General features: G+C 51.9%; 1 protein-coding gene across 1 annotated transcript in view; it reads right to left on the minus strand.

Moving 5' to 3' along the window:
• Positions 1 to 17,658, minus strand: part of LOC147678645 (uncharacterized) — a 432,022-nt gene that overhangs the window by 41,874 nt on the left and 372,490 nt on the right. The gene's annotated exons all lie outside the window — the stretch shown is intronic.

The raw sequence follows: 17,658 nt of genomic DNA on the forward strand, positions 1-17,658 counted from the left end.
CTCCGCCGGTTGTCGGAGGAAGCATTCCTTCTACAAAACCAAAGGGTGCTCTATTGCTGGAAATCTTACAGTCTGCCCTTCTCTAAATGAGGCAGTTGGACCAAGTGTCAATTTACATTTTCAACAGAGTCTACTGTTAGTCAAACTCTAAATCATGGTAACTGTGAATAACAGGGATAATTTTCACTGTGGGATTCTGAGTGATATCGAATAGACGGTAAGAACAAAGCTCGAGGAACGGCGAGATGAAAAATAATCCCTTTATGCAGTCACTCCATATAAAATGTTAGATTTTGTATGCCCCCATACCTATGTCCCATGACCATAAGAGCAGTGAAGGTGTGTAGGACTAATGAGAGAGCCATACATATCCCAACTACTCTTGGCAGTAGGTTCCTCTCTCCTTTCCCTCAGACAATTTCTATCTGGCATCCAGTCATCCTCCTGTGCCACCCTCCGAGCATCTTTTTCCTCTTCCTTAATCCAATCATAAATAAACCCCTAACTGATGGCCTTTCACTCTCCCCATTCATCCTCTGCAGTACCCCCCCTTACAAAAAATCCCTATCTGCCATCTTGTCTCCCATCTTGCCTCTCTATCACCCCACCCTCTGGGCTTTCTCTCTCGTCACACTGACTCCAAAGATAAAACAACCTTCTACATGTCTTCTTGCCTCCATCACCATCTGCTCTCTACAAAATCTTCACACACCCCAATAAAAAAAACTGTTCTGGTTGTCCTGCCATTCTCCTGTGCCAACCTCTACAACTTCCCTCCAACTCCGTGACCAAATCCACACTCTACACTCTTTGGTTAAGACAGGAGAGCTGAGTTACACAGACATCGGCTCTGGGGAAAGCCAATGGTGAGTGCTGCATGTTTTTTCCTGTTAGGGTGATCAAGCCAGAGTGGCGGCTGACAGGAATGGGAAAGGTGGTTCAGGCAGAAGTCATCTGCGTTCTCCCACCTTCCTTCAGGTCTGTGGAGGACTCAAAGAGACAGAAGAAGGTGGGTGTATTTCTTGATATTAATCTGTATAATAATATGTACTTAGGTATCTATATATTTATTACTTTACTCCTACTGTAAAAATATAAAACACACTACCCTGTATTTCACCCATAGCTCTCTCAATATATCCTCTACCTCCACTCTCTGATTCATCCCAAATCTTATTCTGCTACTATGATCTCCAAATCAACAATTTCTACACTTTTCCCTCCTCAATCCCTCCTTGGATCACCCCAAACCTAATTTTAATACTATGATCTCTTAAACAACCCTTCTAAATTCTTTCCTCATCTATCCCTCCTGTGACTCATCCAAAAATTCATTTTACTGCTATGATCTCCCTAATCCATTTCTAGAGATTCTTCTCTCCTCCATCTCTCCTTATACTCATCCCAAACCTCCTCTTACTACTATAATCTCCCCAAAAACACTTTCTAGACACTTCCCTCTTTTAAACCCCCATTATCCTTTTCAATCCAACTAACAGATTCGCATGTCTACCGTGCAAATGAACCTAAATTTCACAATACTAATCCACCACTGATCCTTTTCAGGTCCCAGAGTAGGGTGCTACTCGCTGAAAAGCGCTTCAATGCTACGTCGGGTAGTAAGTGTTGTATAAATACAATTACAAATTCATCACCTTGCGTAGGTCTCAGGACATACACCAGTTTGACATTCTGAGTTAGGTGATAGCTTCAATACAAATCAGCAGTTGTTCCCAAACAATTAATCCAGGTTTCACCAGAAAGAAAGTAAATGAGCTTCCACCAGTTTTGCAGAATGATTGGGGAAAACATGCAGTAAAAATGAGTCTGCATTTTCTTGCCCATTTCGACAAGCGGAGCTCAGAATGGGGAAGTAAAACTCTCCTGAAAAATTACAAAGTGTAGTAAATGTTTTCTACCAGAGTAGTTTTACCTTGCTTTAGTCCCACAGATAGATGGAAGGCCTGCACCAATGCCAAATCAGGAAATGGTACAAACATATGCCACTTGATCCCTCTTCCTCAGCAAGGTGATGGCTGTAGGAAAGTAGGATCTGCTTCCATGGTCAACCCCACTTTTTGCTGGTGGCATTATGTTTTTCTGACTAGTCTGACGGGGATCCTGCTAATCAGGACCCTAGTCTCTGTGCTTCTTCTCTAAATTGGACATGTTGAGTCCTTAGGTTCACTGCAGATTGGCTACTGGTGTAACCTGATAAGTCCCTAGTATATGGTTCTTAGGTACCCAGGGCATATGTACACCAGAGATCTCCCAGGGGCTGATGCATGTATTATGCCACCCATGACAGACCACTCAAATTGTGATTCCAGGCCTGCAATTGCATCCTGTGTAAGCTGGTGCTAGCACCACTTACACCAGATAGGTTTCGCTATGTGTGGGGTCACCAAACTTAACACCTATTAGTCACCCCTAAGGCAGGCCTTTCAATCCTGAAGGCAGAGTGCTAGGTCCTAAGTGTGAAGGAGCCCCTGCATGAGCGAGCAACCATTACAACCTTCGGAGACCATTCTCCCGGATTGTAAGTGCATGAGCCATTATGACATATAGAGTGGCCATGCGAAACTGGCTGTACTGAACCCTGTCATACTTAGTATACAACATGATGGAATCATACCTCCCCCACAGTTTGATGGAATCATACCTCCACACCGTAAAAGTCTTCCAGAACCGGACACCAAGCTAGGGCTGCTGCCGGCAGAGACACGATTCTGCCATCCTGCTGCTGAGCCAAGCTCGAGCAGGGGAAGGCAAAACAATAGGTAACAGGGCTCAGGTATGTGTGACCACCTCCCAGACAGGTCTTTGTGTATTGGGACAGGGTAGGGGCGCTTTCCAGCACCACTGAGACTGTAGGGCACACTTGGTGCCCTCTGTGCATACTCCAGTTCAAACCAGTTCAGGAAGCCATTGGCTCCCACTCTGGCGTGAAACTGGACAAAGGACAGGGGAGTATCCTCCACACTGTCCTCTGGGAGCCACCCCTGAATCGTCCCAACCTTTTCCTAAGTGTACTTAAGGGCTTACCTGTGGGTGGGTCCCTGGATTCGCCGTGGAACAAGATTCAGATCACATACCACTTCAACTTTGACCGTCTGGACACTCTGGACTTCGCTTTGGGGACCGATACTGAACAGGGGAAGATTCCTACTGCTCCTTGTCTCATCATCCTGCTGGTCTTCTGCAACATCTGTGCCCGAGCTCTATACAGGTTCTTCACCAACAACATGCAAGACACCGGAAGGAACCTCCCTTGGAGTGAAGGGGTCTCCCCCCTGCATCTACAGGCACTGCAACGCAGCTGACCGGTCAGCCCACCCTGGGTCCCATGGACTCTGAAAGGCTCAGCGACAAAGGTGGTGGTTCTGTAACTCCCTTGAGGCCTGCACTGTCTTCATACCAAGTTTGAGGCCACTATCCCTCATTGGAACCGCTGGAACAGAACCCCTGTGCACTGTGTCAACTTGTTGTTGCCAAGGCTTTTTGACTCTACTCCACAGATCTTCTGGCTCCAAGAAGCTCCAACCTCAAGCAACTCCTGCAGCCAAGATCTTCACCCTCACCGCTTCCTCTGCACCGTGGGCCTTCTTCATTGGTGAGCTGCTCGAGGTACTCTTGAGATTCCTGTGCCCTCATCCTGTGGGTCCTCTTGAGGGTCTTCTTTGGCTTCAGTGGGCTCCCCTGCTTGCTCGGACCTGCTCCGACTTACCTGCTTGTGGGGAGTCCCTTGGGCCTTGCTGGTTCTGACTTTTTCATCAACCACGTTGTTTGCTGCTGCCAAGGCTTGTTGGTGCCCCTGCCGGACACTGACACCTGGGCTCTTGACATCCGACGTGGGGCAGTTAGTGAACAGCTCCTGGTCCTCTACTGCGAGGCTTCGTCCACACAGCTGCAACTTCAAGGGCATTGTCAACCTCTCCTGCATCTCTAGCATTGATGGGCATTCGTCTTCCGTGCCTCCTGGTCACTCCTGAGTGGCATAGACTCTGTCCCCTCTGTTTGCAGGTACCTCTCATCTTGAATCTACCTTTGGGTTCCATCGGACTCCTTTATCTTCTTCTCCAGCTGCATCTTTCCTGAAGTCCTCCATTGCGGTCTATGGGTGTTTCCGACGTCACTTGACACCCATGCATTCGGCTTCCCTGGTGTAGGTATCCTGGTTCCAGGGTTTCCATATGTGGGTCGACTCTCCAACCTTCCATGTTCCACTGGGTTCTTCAGGGTGCGCTGGGAAGTTGTTCTTTAAAATTGCAACTGCGACTTACCCATTGACTAACATTGAGCACGCAGTCGTGTTCCCACTCTGCACATGACCTCCGTGGGGTTCCTAGATACTCACCTTGGGTAGTTCCTTGGAACCCCGGCTCTTCCACGTCTTCTGAGTTCATTCTTGATTTAAGTCATGGTTCGCATTCCACTATTTTAGTATATGGTTTGGTCTCCCCCTGGAGACCACTGCATATTCGTGCTACTTATGTGCTCTATTTCCTAAGTATTATGTGCGTTGTGTTTCTAGCTCCGGGTAGGAGATAGTACAAATGTGTTAGTGAGTGTTTGGAATAAAATAGATATTTTTATAACTACACTGTGTGATTCTTGTTCACTTAACCTATACCATAAGATGAAGTACTGGTAAAACAAGCTGCTTCTTCTGGACTAAGCCTGAAGGCTGCTCTCCACAGCTACCACTTAGAGAGCTTTCTAAAATTGTCTAAGACCACTAAAATCACCACAAGAGTTGCCTTTATTAGTGCAGGGTGCTACACTTACGTCAGTGAGCACTATATACTAAGCCAGCCTCTCACAACGGCATCCTTAGCTAAAGGTGCCAAGGACAGAGATCTTTGAGTGATTACCGAGCATAGGGTAGGTGATGCACCTGTACTTCTCAACTGACTTGAGGAATCCTTTGAGGTGAGTGGTGTGGAGGCAAGTGAACTCTCAGCAGCTGAAGAGCCCACAGTGAGAGGAAGAAGGGTCACAAAGAGACTGCTTGTCATCCCCAAGACAAGCCTCTGCATGGGTTACGTCTGCTACCCTTCAAGACTTCTGGGAACTGAGCTGGAAAAGGGCGTTCTCAGATCTCACAATAAGATGGTAGAAGCCAAACGAGGTAAGGCTTTGGCCCTACTGCAGGCAACAAACGAGGCTGAAACCACACCAGCCAACACCAGTACAGACCAAGATGCGAGAAGAAAAGGGCAAGTGAGTTGGTGGCTGTATGAATAGGTAAATGGTTTGGGGCGTGGCCAGGAGAGTCAAGATGGCGGCCGCACTTTAGAAGTACTCTGGACCCCTCCGTCATCCGCTCCTTCATCCACCACCATCGGAGAGTACCTACCCTGCACCCCGACTGCCTGGCTGTCCTAAGCCCTCAAGCCTTCCCTGGAAGCGGTGTGGGTGGCATCCAAGTGCCACAGGCAGCCCTTGCTGGGAATCCTGCCTCACGGCGATCCTAAGATGGCGGCTCCGTCGCAGCGATCTCCAGGCCCGCTCTACAGCCCTGAGCTCGGGGATTTCTCCTAATGTGACCCAGAGAGAGGAGGATCCCGTAGAGTTGTTGGCACCATCCCGACTGGTGTTTGCGATACCGCTTCCCCTCCTGGCAACGGATTGTGCCTGGCTAGGCCGGAGGCGCTGGAGACAGCCTGGGGACGCCCTGCCCGCCGCGCATCCTGAGGGGGATCCTGACCTGCCGACGTGCTGCGGCGTGCGATCGTCCATCGACCGGGCGGAGGAGAGAAGAGCACTGCTTTCCCCGGTGCTCCCTTGCTGCTCTGCCCTGGAGAGGGCTCATACAACTTGCCGGGCCTGAGATCTGGCCTGTGGCTGGCGGCCCGGTGTGGCCGGGCTCATGGATCGGCCGGGTGCTGTGGCATTGGCGGTGAGCTCTGCTGTCAGTCGGACAGCGGCGGAAGAGGTGCATGATGCCTTCCTACCCCCGCACCATTATACAGGAGCCCGGGCCAGCGCTGCAGGGGCCCTGTGCCGGACGCGGGCCCCCCTCCCGGGAGGTGACTGCACACCAGGACTGGTTGCAAGACCTGGTGATGGACTGCTGCACTGCCCAACAGCGGGCTGACGAGGTGAGGAGCTGGAGTGTCCGTTTGATCTTGGGTGGTGGGGGTTCGGCCGTTGATTGGGCAGCAGGGGTCCGTATACATCCGCAAACCCCCCCCCCCCCCTCCATTGTGTCCTGAGGTCCCCAGATGTGCAGCTCTTCTAGCTGGTGGCAGTGGCTTTAGACTGTGGTTATTGACTGTAGCGGACCTCTGGCCAGAAACACCCCCTCCTGGCGCCCTGGCGGTGTGTGAGGGACGCCTGGGCTGCTGACTGGAGCAGTGGTGCTGTTCAAGGGGATTGCTTCCTTCTTGTGGGTCACTGTAGACACGGTGGACGGAGCCTCTTGGGGAGTATCGGTCACCACATTGGGTGGCGTGATGTGAGGAGTTTTCTCGTTTTCCACCCCACCTCCTGGCTGCCCCGCTCCCTGCGCACCTTGAGAGCTGCGCCCTGTCCCTTCTTTTGTGCTGGCCTTGTGCCTTGACTCTGGCGTTGATCCTGGCCCACCTGTGAGACCCCACACGCCTGAACTCGTCCCAGGGACAAGGGAGGGCCTACTGGAAGAGAGCATTGGCCTTGCGTCGGGCGGCGAGTCGCGGAGCGTTAAGGCCCTCTCCCCTCATCCTCCTCCTCCACTCTTCCTTCATCCCGCCCGGGCAACAGAGTCCCGTTTAGACCTCCTGCCTTGCTGGGCGACAGCCATGGGTAGAGACAGAGTATAGAAAACCACTGCCACCCAGACTAAAATGGACCGATTCACTACCACGGACTCTGGGGTGGCTAAGGGAACTGCGGACAAGGACCCCCCTCCTCTGCGGACCTGTCCACTATCCTCCAGGCTATCCATGCGTCACAATCGTCAGTGGATGTCAAGATTGCTGAAGTCCGGGTTGATGTGACTCTTATCCAGTAGGATCTTCGCAATGCCACGGCCAGGAATAAAGAAACCGAATCCCGTATATCCACCGTGGAGGACAAGGTCCAGCAACTTAAAGATCAGGTCGCCCACCTTCGGTCCCACACCCAGGAGCTTTACCAACGGGCTGAGGACGCTGAAAGCAGGTCCCGTCGTAACAACCTTCGCTTGGTGGGATTTCCGGAGGGTGTGGAGAAAGGCCGGGCAGCGGACTTCGTGGAGCGCTGGTTGCGCTCATGGATGCCCGAGGGTTCCCTCTCCCCATGGTTTGCAAACGAACGGGCGCACCGCTCACTTGCACTCAAACCACCACTGGGAGCGCCCCACAGACCCGTAATAATGCGGTTCCTTAACTTTAAGGATCAAGACTCTGTATTTAAAAAAAAAAAGAAAATTTAAAACCTTTATTGTACCTTCACATAATTACACAGCCATTCGCCTACAACCCGAAGGGCCGGCCGCTAATAATTGAGCATTGGATGTCGTGCATGAGGATAAGTCCATACTTTGATCACGGTGCTGAAAAGTAAAAGGCTCATCACACGGCAAAGTAAAAGGTACAAAACTGACGTTATGTTGCTAATCAGTAATGGTTTTGGTTTTATGTTTTTTATGAAAATAACAAAAAATAACAATGAGGAAATCACATTGCGGTCATCCAAAAGTAATTAGTGCTGTATAGCTGTATTGAAAGTCTACCCGACAGTATGTGTTACTATTTATTTTCACGGATTCAAACCCAAGGTAACGGGCAGTAACGCCCATGTACCTATGTGGTACTGTATAGCTGTCCCAACCCTGTCTATCCATACTGCTAACTCCTCGGGACCCGGGACCCCTCCCACTCACAATATCCTCTCCCCTCTGCAACCATCTCTTGACCCCTCAGCCTACCTCCCCTCTTCATCTGGTGCGTCCTCTGGCAGAGGATCACAAATTTCACCTCGGTACACCTTCCATGGGGTCCATATCTTGTTCCACTTCCCCGGGCATGCACGACTCAAGTATACCGCCCTCTCTGTCACCATTAACTTATCCATATTCATGCATCTCTGCGACTTTGTCAGTAGTTCTGCCGCCCCCCAGCGCTGAGCGATATCTCTCTTGGCCACTACCATGCCTAACGTAACCCAAAGTTGGCCACATCTGGACAGGTCATTTGGTCCCCACACATTTAAGAGACATTGCCGCGGTTCGGGAAGTAGAGAGGTCTCCAGAGTCTGTGACACAGTGCGCATTATTTGTCTCCAATAGTCTTGGATACTTGGGCAGTCCCAGATTGTATGGAAGAAGGACTCCTCCTCCCCACAGCCACGGAGACAGTAAGGATGTTGTATTCTGTGGATGCGATGTAATAGTGTCCTTGTGTAATATACTCTGTGTAGGACCTTAAGCTGTACGAGTCTCAGCCAGGCTGAGATGCCTACCTCTTTTGGGGACGCTAGTGCCTCATTCCATTCGTGTTCGTCCAGGGCGTCCACTTCCCCTTCCCATCTTTCTTTCAATGAGGTCAGCGGGTCAGGTAAATTATTGAGGAGCTTGCGGTATGTCAATGATGTTGCTCGTTCAATCATGAAGTCAGTTAGAAGGCAATCCTCCAGCAGGGATGATTCTGGTATATCGGCCCCGGAGGGGATGGCCGTGAGTAAAGCATGGCGTATCTGGACATAGCGGTATGATTCTTGTGGCCCCAGTTCGTACAATTCCCTCAGGCGGTCAAATGTAATAACCTCCCCCCTTTCCCACATGTCACCTACCGTGGATATCCCAATGGTGTCCCAGTGAGAGAAGCCCCTGCTGTATCTCAAGTTTCCCAAGGCACGGGTATCCCAGAGCGGGGTGAGTTTGGTAATTTTCCCCTTCCAGCCCAGCGCCGCTAGTGCCGTATGCCACAGCGCTGTAGTAGGTCCCGTTAATTTTCGCACTCGACGCTGGTCATAGAGTGGGCCAGCACAGTGTTGGTACCCAGTTGTGCCCTATCTGCTTGGAAAGCTGGGTCAGTCTGTGGAGCATGTATCCACTGGTTAATGGGCTTAAGGTGAGCCGCCCAGTAATACAGGTTAAGATTCGGCAACGCAATTCCACCATCATACCAACCCCTGTGTAATTTGGCTTGCGCAATACGCGTCGGGCGATTGCTCCACAGCAGACCAGAAACTACTGCTGCCACCTTTTTAAAGTACCCTGGCGCCACTGGAAATGGCGTGTTTTCTAGTATGTATAGGAAGCGGGGTAAGCACATCATTTTATATAGCGCTGCTTTTCCCAGCATTGTCAAGGGCAACCCCGCCCAGAACTTGACGTCTTGTTTAAGCCGTTCCAAGGGTGGCGTCAGATTCAGTTGTATGAATTCCGTTGGGTCCATTGTAACATGGATCCCCAAATATTTAAAAGAGGAGCCAGCTATCCTTAAGGGGCAGTTGGGGCCCAGCACCGGGACCGGGCCTTTCAGAACATACATTTCTGATTTGTTCCAGTTGATCGTGTAACCTGAAATTTTACCATGATCATCACACAGGGTCAAGAGCACCGGTACACCACGCTCGGGGCCTGCTAAGTACACCAGCATGTCGTCCGCGTAAAGGGACAGCCGGTCTTCCCAGCCTTCTTTCCATTGTATCCCTTTAAGTAAGGGCGTTTGCCTTATCAAATTAGCTAGTGCCTCCAGGGAGAGCGCGAAAAGCAAAGGTGAGAGGGGACAGCCCTGACGGGTGCCTCTCCCTAATGGGAATGTTCGTGAAATGTGGCCATTTGCTACCACATGTGCCATTGGTTTTGTGTTCAGCAGTCTGATCCATGATATAAATTTCGAGCCGAAGCCCAGACAGACCAGGACCTCGAACAGGTAGCTCCATTCCACTAGATCAAATTCCATTTTCGCGTCTAGGGACAGTATTACTGCTTGATCGTGGATCAAGTCCGTTCTCGCCATTACCCCGTGAACCCTGCGAAGGTTCAGTGCCATGTTCCTATGGGGCATAAACCCAGATTGATCTGGATGTATAAGATCAGATAGATGTGTCATCAACCGGTTGACTAGGAGCTTGGCCACAATGTTATCTTCCGCGTTTAGCAGAGAGATAGGGCGGTACGAGGAGCAATCCTCTTGCGGTTTCCCGGGTTTGGGAATCGCTACTATAGTGGCCGTTCTCTGATCGAGCGGTAATTCACCCCTCTCGAGGCATTCCTCATACATGTCGAGTAAATATGCACTGAGCTCCTCTGACTGAGACTGATACCATTCCACCGGAATGCCATTTGGTCCGAGAGCTATGCCAGGTTTGAGCGCTCGTATAGCCAACTGTATTTCGTCTCTAGTTATGGCCGCATCTAAGTCGGCTGCTGCTTCCAGCTGCAATATTGGGGTTTCTATCCTACCTAGCACCTCCCGTGCCATGTCAGTAGACACTACCCGTTCTGGGGTATAAACTTCCTCAAAATGTGTCGCCAATGCTTCCACTATCCGTTCAGGGCTTGTCTGAATTTCGCCGTTGCTATCTCTCACTTGTAGGATCCCTCTGGAACTACTCCCCTCTTATCGAGCCAGGCCAGCATCTTTCCCGGGTTATCTCCCACATCGTATATCCTGTTCTGTGTATCAGTTATGTGCCCCTTCACCATCTGCCGTACATGTTCCGTGTATAGCTGTTAGTGAAGTGTGAGTGTATGCGCTGTGTCTGTTGTGGGGTTTGCCTCGTGTAAAGTTGTCAAGTCGCGCAGTGTCGATTCGAGCTTAGACTGTTGGGCTGCTTGCTCCTTTTTGTGGGCCGTGATGGAGCTTATTGCCTGCCCCCTCAACACCGTTTTGTAGGCCTCCCATAGCACCTCTGAAGAGGTCACGGTGGCTACGTTTTCTTCGAAATATTGTGTTGTGGCCTTCTGGAGGGTTTTCCTAATTTTCGGGATTTTGAGGTACGATGCCTGAATGGGATATATACGGCTGCGAGACTTTTCTTGGGTGGAAACTGTTAGGGTGATCGGGGAGTGATCCGATATACCTCTAGGATGGATGTCTGCGGTATCGACGTGTTGTAAGCCGTCACCCAGAGCTAGAAAGTAATCAATTCCAAGACTCTGTATTGACCGAAGCCCGTAAGCAGCAACAACTCATGTATGAAGACCAGACGATCATGATCTTCCCAGACTATACTCGTGAGGTTGAGGGCCTCCGCCGCTCGTTTGGGGAAGTCAAGCAGAAGCTGTGTGCTCTCAACATACAATACAGGCTCCTCGTCCCGGCTCGCCTATGGGTCGTGTTTCAAAATAGAACCCTCTTCTTTGACTCCCCTGAAGAGGCATGGACATGGGAGACAGGGTAGCACACCTTAAGGCTCTACGCCCGGAATCCGTCTCCCATACCCGGTGCTGGAGGGGCCTGCCTGGACATCCCTGCTCCCCGGCCACAGCGCAACCGCTCACACAGGCAGCGAGTTCAGAGGCGGGCCCGCTCAGTCTCACTATTGGGCACCTCTCGTCAACCGACGCCCGGGGCACTCTCTGGAGATCTCCTTGCGGCGATCTGGTTCCTTGGGTCACTCAGACCCTGGGGGCGTCTCACCTCACCCATTACCCTTGGATCTACATGACACAGATCTCTCTCGCAGCCCGAAGCTTCTCACAGGACCTGCTTGAACCCATCTTCCAGTTGCAACAAACTCCGCGGCTGAGTGTCGCACTTCCGCTTACTACCAATTCTATCTCCAGATGAACACAGTCACAAACATCCTACTATGAGAAGGGGTCCTCCACGATTCCCCATTCCCAAGCGTTTTAGTGTGGTTCTCTCTTAGTTATCCACTGTTAGGGCGACAGGTGCTTCAGCTCCTGAAGTATAGGGAGAGGGGGAGGAGGCTGGGTTGGCGGGGGGAGGGACTGCTATGCCGATCTGTTTTTGTTGTTTCATTTGTTTATTGTACCAGCATACTATTCCAGCTATGCGACAAGCACGCAAAGGCCCAGCATTGTAGAATCGCACCCACTACCTTGCGGAAATGCACCACTCCGCCTACACCGGCCACTCGCGCTAGGTGTCCTGTCCTTCGCCTGCTTTCCCTATGACTGACAATTACACTGAGAAGGCGTCGCTTCACATAATATCTTCGAATGTTAACGGCTTACTGGATAAGGTCAAGCGCACAGCGGTCCTGCGTTATGCCCAGCGTCACACTATAGACATACTGCTGCTCCAAGAGACCCACCTGGTAGGCAACCATTGCCCTTTCTTGGCATGCTATGGTTATGGCGGAGTCTGGCACTCCGGCTTTAAAACGGGGATCATGAGGGGTGGCTGTTCCACTCGTAGTGAGTAAAGCAATCCATGATCCTAAGGGCTGCTTCGCCATCTTGGAGGGGAGCCTTGGGGACCAGCCTCTGAACTTGCTAGCTGTATATTCTCCCCCCTCCCTACTGACCTCCACACTTCAGTGTCTCGCTACACTGGTTGCCTCCCTGCCCCTGGGGATGACAATCGTTGGGGGAGACTTTAACACAGTTATGGACCATGACCATGACACTGCCCGTTCCAACTCCAGAGTCGCTCAATCTAACCTCCTGTCGCAGTGGGCTGCCACTTTAGGTATCGGAGACGCCTGGAGACTCTGGCATCTGACAACTCAACTCTACACCCACACATCGGCTTCTCATCACACGCATGCACGACTCTATGTTTTCCTGCCGGCCCTGGACTGTCGTGCAATTCATGATGTCACCATCCTCCCCAGAGGTTTCTCGGGCCACTTCCCAGTGGCGATGCGGATGGGCAGCCTCCCTGAATCTTCGCGCCCAATTAGGCGGCTGAACGCCTGGTTCTTCCAGGACAAGGACTTCAGGGACCAAGTGGGAGATGAGCTCTGCCATTACTTTACAACTAACCACGGGACGGTTTCCTCTCCTGGCACCCTATAGGAAGCCAGTAAGGCCACCATCCGGTGATTTGCCAAAGGCAAACTCAAACTTAAAAATGTGTAGCAGGACTCCTGCCTCACACTCCTGGAGGCCCAGGTGGTCCTAATTGAGGGTCAACCTAAGGATGAGAGAACTGATGTCCAATATAGGAGACTAGCATTTCTGAGGGACGTCATTAAGCAGATCTCCCTGGAGGCTGCCAAGCTGCTGTGGAGGTCCTCCGGGGTGTGAGTGTATGGGTGGGGAGACAAAAATGCAAAACTCCTTTACCGTCTGGCCACTTGCCCGATGGCCAACCGTATCATCCCTGAGGTGATCGGCTCAGATAGAGTGATCCAGTGAGCCCCAGTTGCAGTGGCCAATGCTTCGCCACCTACTACTACTCTTTACTCTGCACAGTCTCCCACTTTCTCACTCCTGGAACTCCTCCAGCGGAAACAGTTTTCCTTCCTGCTGCTCAGTGAGTTTGAGGCAGAGGCACTTGACCTCCCTCTCACCCCAGAGGAGATTAACAATGCCATATCACGTATGGCTGCAGGAAAGACACCAGGGCCAGACGGACTCCCACAGGAGTTCTATGCGTCCTATCAGGACACGCTGACTCCCCACCTTCTAGAGGTGTATCAGGAGGCGTCTGATCAAGGCTCATTCTGTCCAAAGACGGACATGGCCACTATTGTGGTGATCCCTAGGTCTCAGCCTCTCTCGATGCACTGCCCTGATTACCGCCCCATCTTCCTCATTATGTCAAAAATTAAAAATATTCGCCTCTGTCCTAGCCAATCGCATATGACCGTACCTGGCCAAACTGGTCCACCCAGACCAGTTTGGATTTATGCCCTCCCGGGAAACCCGGCACTGCCTCAGACGTCTCCACCTCGTTTTAGCGAATCGACAACAGCTGACCCCCTACTTAACTCTCCTTCGCATAGATTTTGATAAAACATTGGACTCTGTGGATTGGCGATATCCGGAGGCCGTTCTGGTTAAGGCACGCTATTGCAAACCAAGGGCCCAGGTACTAGTCAACGGAGCCCTGTCACACCCCTTTCCAATCAAAAGAGGCACGAGGCAAAGATACCCCCTCTCACCACTCCTTTTCGCGTTGGCGATGGAGCCCTTTGCCTGTCTTGTCCGATCAGACAGCTCCTCTCAGGGTGGAGATGGCCCGGCTTGGAGGAAGATAAGATCGCCCTCTATGCTGATGACGTTCTGCTATTCTTAGCAGATCCAGCTCGGTCAGGACCCCAATGCCTCTGGGCATTGAGTCTTTTTGAACAAACCTCCGGCCTTCGATTGAACTTAGCCAAATCCGTTCTGGTCCCCTTTCACCTTTCGAGAGAGTGCTTTGATGGGCAGTCGTCGATACCTCTTCGGCGAGAGTCCTTTAAGTACCGGGGAATCTGGTTTGCCCTCCTCCCTGACCTCGCTTGGTCACTCAACATAACCCCGCTAGTGAAAAAGGTGCGGGCTGACCTCCTCAAGTGGCAAACCCTGCCACTGAACCCGATGGGCAGATAGATCTATTTAAAATGGCGATCCTCCCCAGATTCCTTTACATGCTTCAGAATACGCACCTCTCCTTCTCAAGGTCGTGGTTCCGGGAGCTGGACAGCATGGCCACCAAGTTCTTCTGGGCAGGTCAGAGGCCTGGGCTGGCCCTTTCCCAGTGCTAGATCCCACCATTTGATGGCGGCCTGGGGATGACAAATCTCTACCTTTACTATTTAGCGACTCAGCTCCTCGCCGTACATGATTGTTTTAAAGGTGGCTGGTCTGATCCGGCATACCGCTTGGAGCTACACACCCTGGGCTTGTCTAACATTCAGAGGATGCTGTATGGGAGCACCATTTCCAAAACTCTATCCGAGGTCACGCACTGGGTGCTTTTGGCCTGACGGGCTTCTCTGTGTCACATCCACTGGTCGGAAAAACTCACCCAACATACCCCTTTGTGGTGCGGCACATGGCTCAGGGAGGTTGCCAACTTCTCTGGCTTTAGAACGAGGGATCTCGTTGGCATTTCACTACTGGGGGATGTCTGGGATGGGAGCCACATATGCACTTTGCAAGTATTGCAGACTCGCTACTCCCTCCACGCCTCCCGGTTTTACAGTTGCCTGCAGATACGCCATGCCCTCCACTCTCACATCTCAGAAGGCACCTCCCTGCCCGAATATAGCCCGCCTGAAGCCCAGACCATGTCTGGTAACCTAGAGAAGGGAGGGATCGCCCGTATCTATCGCTTCCTTACCAATAACACCCCCCACACACTATCACAACTCTGGGACAGATAGGAGGGATGGCTTGTGTCCCTGGATGACGCAGATTGGAGGGACGCATTGATGGCTCCTAAAACAGTCAAAGCCTCAGCAAGGCTTCACCTAGTTCAAGTATACTATCTTCACACTGCCTATCTTACGCCTCTGCGTCTCCACTGCGCTGGGTTCCGCCCGACTCATCCTGTTCCCGCTGCAGCCACCCACAAGCTGACTTTTATCACATGGTATGGCTTTGCTCCGCAATCACGCTCTACTGGGAGTTAGTAACAGGGGAACTTACTGAGGTTCTGGGCAGGGAAGTTCCCCTTAACCCAATAAATGTCCTTCTGGGTATCACAGAGGGGGTGGATGGTTCCAGAGCTGAAAAACTCTTTCTAAACAGGCACTGATAGTGGCCAAAAAGGACAATGCGGCCATTTGGCTGAACTCGACTGCCCCCACCATGACGCGTTGGCGCAGAGGGGTGGATTGGTGCACCGAACAGGAGCGGCCCCTGTACGAGGCCAGAGGTTGCCTGTAGAAATTTCGTAGAATGTGGGGCAAATGGGTCGGGTGGTGGAAGACTAATACTCTTAATGAGTAGTCGAAAACTGGATTGGATCAAACACTGGGGGTTGTTTTTTTTGTTGTTTTTTTTCTTTTGCCTTGTCTATCAGCTCATCTATGCTGGTGTAATATCCTCTCGTATTTGCCTTGCAAGACTAAATGTACGAATATCTGTTGTTGTTAACTCTTGTAGGTCTCTCACAAAATCAATAAAATTGGTTATAAAAAAAGAATAGGTAAATGATGACACAGTGGCTTGAAAAATGTGTGCAGCATTGGTCTACTGTAAAGTGGAAATTAGATTATTGGTAGCAAAAACAAGCAGAATACTTGGTCTTAAAAGAATGAATAAAATATGTAAATGTGGACAACTAACCATACAATGGGACTTTTTTTGAGAAAACAATCTTCTCAGATAGGGCAGATGTAAACATATATGTGCACATATCACAGGTAGGGCTCAGTTTAATAGGTGTGCGAGGTGCAGACCGGATCAGTATGTCTTAGCACAATGAATGTGCAGTCCCCAGTGCAGCTGCAAACTTACACATGCCCTGTAGGAAGCACATCAGTAAATGGCGGACCGGCTGTTTGAAGCAGCTAGTCCCCCTGAAATCGAGAGGTCCCCAACAAACTACCAGTGGTGCGTTGATGGTTAGCGGCGCTGGAGGTTTTAGGGAGGAGAAAGGAGAGAATCTGCCCGCTGCAAAGCGATCCCCGGCGAACCTGCAAGATGGCGGCGGATACAAGGTCCCGGCCCAGGGCCAAGAATCGGACCGCAGTTTGCTGGGCCCTTCAGTCTACCTGAACACCCCCCTCACTCACCGGGTCCAACCGGAGTATCCCCACTGCTTGCCCTGCTGATCGAAGGAGTCAGCGCCGCTGGAGGGCCCCGCGGCGCTGTGGGAGGGGTGAAGCTGTCTCTGCCGTCCGGACGCCGGGGCGGCTTCTACGAAACGCCCCGGCTTTTGGACCTACACGACGGCTGCCGCAACAGCCCGGGGACCCCTACATCAAGGTGACCACTGCGGCACCTGCTCTTCGGCGCGGCCGGCGCTCTCCCCAATCGGCCTTCATCACTTCGCCTTTGGGGGGGACTGCTGCTTGTCCCGAGCCCCCTACAAGTCCCGGGGGACGACTGCGCCCGCCCTGGCTGCGGGGGCGCTCCTGCGACTCCCGAAATTGTGGTCCCCCCCTCTTCTGCCATCGGACCTCCACCCTGTTGCAGGCGACTTACCTGGGCCCCCAGACGACACGGCCCTAGGTGCAGACTTGCCCTTCCTGCCTTAGAGGTGACGATTGAACGCTGAGGCTGGGTGTCCGCGTAGTGCTGCCCTCCTTCCTGGCCACTGGAAGCGCTGGATGGCCGTCTTGACACCCCGCAACAAGGTGTTTTGACCCCATGAACTCTACCCCACACTACATCGTGGCCTGCTCTGAGACCCCCCCGCCCCCACTTGGCTGGCCTGCTTGACTTCTTTCGACGCGAGGTGCTCATGAGCACGACCTATGAACTACATCACAGTAAGTGGCGAGCTCTCACTCCCCCAGCTACCATTATTTTGCCTTGATCTCTTCGTTCCTGGTAGCCCCCGGGCTATGGACGCTCTGGTGGCAGCGGTACGGTGGGGGTGGTGACTGACTGCCCGGACCGGTGTGGTGGTGTCGTTCTCCTGTCGTGTCTCTGTTCACGTTTTGGCCTGCGCCGCTGGAGCGTGCTTGTCGGCTCTCGGGATGGCTTCCAATAAAGGCGGCAGGCCGTCCACTCAAACTCAGATCAATAAACTCTTGTGGGGATCCAAAGGGGAGAATAAGGAAGCAAACCCCGATGCCGCACCAAAAAATGTAACTCCCCTGCATGCGGGAAAACCGCCCACACTGGAAGACGTGATGGAGGCGATAGCTGGTGTCCGCACCTCTTTGGAGACC

This window comes from Lissotriton vulgaris, chromosome 12 (genome assembly GCF_964263255.1).
Source record: "Lissotriton vulgaris chromosome 12, aLisVul1.2, whole genome shotgun sequence".
NCBI classification, from domain to species: Eukaryota; Metazoa; Chordata; class Amphibia; order Caudata; family Salamandridae; genus Lissotriton; species Lissotriton vulgaris.